We start from the raw sequence: 2,500 nt of genomic DNA on the forward strand, positions 1-2,500 counted from the left end.
TGGTATCGCTTCATTCTGCTCATGAAAACTATGCTATACAAAAATGAGCATCAGGAAAGGAATAGCGGCTGCTTTGCTAGACACCTGCAAAATAAAATTAATGTTATACACAAAAAATCATCCATCTCTTCATTTCTCAAATTCTGAATCCTTTACTTCTATACAGATAAAAAAAAAATGCTTTCTCTCAAGCATGTTCAGACTTCTAGGAAATCTGAACAATAATAAGTATCCATAGCAGGACAAGTAGTCAGACTGCAAAAGTTGAATTCAAAGCAAGAAAAGGTGTAGGCATAAAAGAATCTCCAGGAAAAAATTAACATTACGATGCACTGCTTACCTGCCAATACAGAAGCTGAAGATTTAGTCATTTGATCTATAATTGCTAATCTTTCACATTTGAATAAAAAATGTTGACAGAATTCACTCTCCTGACCTAGCCAATACTAAAACACCAAGTCACATAATTTCCTGGTAGTTACAAAAAAAGTTATAAAATCTCAGCTAAAGAGTCCTATTAGAAATCTAGTTAAAAAAAGCTACACAACATATTTTCTATGCTCTCCATGCAAAGTCTATCATATTCAAGACAATATATTGTTTAAAGCTCTTGGCAAAAAAGCAATTACAACTATGCCTAAATCATTACAAATTTGTTGTTCACGATACTTGCAAACTGTTTACATTATAGTACATATTTTCTAATGCAGTACACAAGTAGATGTCAACTTTTCAAATGCTTAATACATCTTACTGACTTTTTCTTTCATTTCTTTTTTAGTCATTGAGATTTGAAATAACAAAGCATTCATTAATGTTCAAGAGCTAACATTTTACTTTTCTTTATAGGCTACTGTTTTCTCAAAATATATTTCATATCCTTTTTTCTTTTCTGGTTACCATTTCTGGAGAAGTACACTGACCCATATAAAAATACTCTAGAACAGCAGTTTTCAACCAAAGTATCACACAACTTTAAGGGAGGGTTGAAAAACGAGAAAGAAAACAAGATGATAAGTAAATAAATAATAGACAGGAGATAATCTTAAAAAGTACTAAATCTTTAATCATAAGGCCGATAAGAATGAATTCAACAAGAACTTACAATTACATGTTTAACTTATTGTTGTGTATTCATGTATGATGTGCAATATGAAATACCATGCAGCCAATTATTCTCAGCAAATGCTAGTTATTTGTCTTTTAGGTCACTATCTAAATGTTTTTTTCATAACCTATCCCTAACCACTATGATCTGGATGACTTGACTATCACGTCATAGAAAAATTTGGCTTGAGGGGCAGGTGCCGGGAACTTGCCATCTTGAGAATTTCAGCTCAGGACCAGGGTGGCAGGAATGACTCGCCATGAGTGCACAAAGCTCTAGAGGGTAATAAGACTCATGTGGTATCTGGTTTGGTGTTCTTGCATTATCTCCACCAATAAATGAGTGTGGAACGTACCATCCATATGCCATGACTGGAAGAGAGTCAGCTCCAAGAAGGAAACTATTTCCATGCTCGTGATCCTATTCCTGCCTGCCGTGACTGGTGGCAGAGGTTGTATTACAGAAAATTGAGTATTACGAGAGAAAAGACTAAAATGATAAAAAACAAAATGTTCTTATTATCATTATTGTACTATTGTATTGTACTTGCCAGAGATATTACCTTTTGGATTCCGTATATCAACTAACAAATGAACACATTGGGAATTGGCAAAAAAGCTAAAAATTCTTATGCTGAAAAAGAGATAATAACATTGCTAAGGAGAGGCAAGGAGTTTTGATACCACCAATGAGCATTTGTGGTACATAGAAGCCACATACCCATCACAGTGGCCACTCAAGTGAACCTATTGCCCAAATTTTGGGCCACATGCACTCTGCAAAGCACTCAGACCCAAGGGGTTGAAAAACTAATGGTGTGCCTTGATAATTTTTGTGCCTGTCCAGTGTGCCGTGTGTTTAACCCACAAGCGCCGGCAAATTTTCAAGCCGAAAATAATCAAAATCGGAGCATGGGCCAGTCCAAGAACTGGCCTGCCCGCCACCTACCACAGGCGACAAAATCAGAGTGCAAGCTCCAATCTAGCATCACACCGGCGGGACGCCCGGGAATGCTTTTTTCCGGGTGTCTCACATGACAACTGGCGCAAATGGGTTAAGGTAAAAAATTGCTGTTCTAGAGGATGAGCAAATGTACAAATTGCAAAAAAGTATGTGACAGTATAACAGTGACATTACAAGATATCATATAGACTTTGATTATTGTTTTCTGCTTGAAAATCAATAAAACAAACATCTAGATTTCACATGACATCATATGCATGTGAAATTACAAAAGAAAAGGACCTGAAAAGGAAGGTCTTCATTAACAAAAACCCCATTCACTTTCTTGGCTGCAATATTCTTTCTGCATTTCAAAACTAGTTATATTAATAAAACTGCAATACAATGAAAGGAAAGCTCACTCAACCAACCCCTGTTGGACAATGATCA

General features: G+C 35.9%; 1 protein-coding gene across 6 annotated transcripts in view; it reads right to left on the reverse strand.

The window, feature by feature from the left end:
• LOC113818113 (transformer-2 protein homolog alpha-like) overlaps positions 1-2,500 on the reverse strand; it is a 23,698-nt gene that overhangs the window by 553 nt on the left and 20,645 nt on the right. For 4 of the 6 annotated variants that reach the window (XR_011399859.1, XR_011399856.1, XM_070144119.1 and 1 more), the window contains exon 8: positions 1-2,500. This exon is cut by the window's left edge; it is cut by the window's right edge and continues 980 nt beyond it. The gene's annotated coding sequence lies outside the window, so the exon portion shown is untranslated. The other 2 variants (XR_011399858.1, XR_011399857.1) reach the window with 1 other exon arrangement.

The sequence above is a fragment of the Penaeus vannamei genome, chromosome 31, assembly GCF_042767895.1.
Source record: "Penaeus vannamei isolate JL-2024 chromosome 31, ASM4276789v1, whole genome shotgun sequence".
Lineage (NCBI taxonomy): Eukaryota > Metazoa > Arthropoda > Malacostraca > Decapoda > Penaeidae > Penaeus > Penaeus vannamei.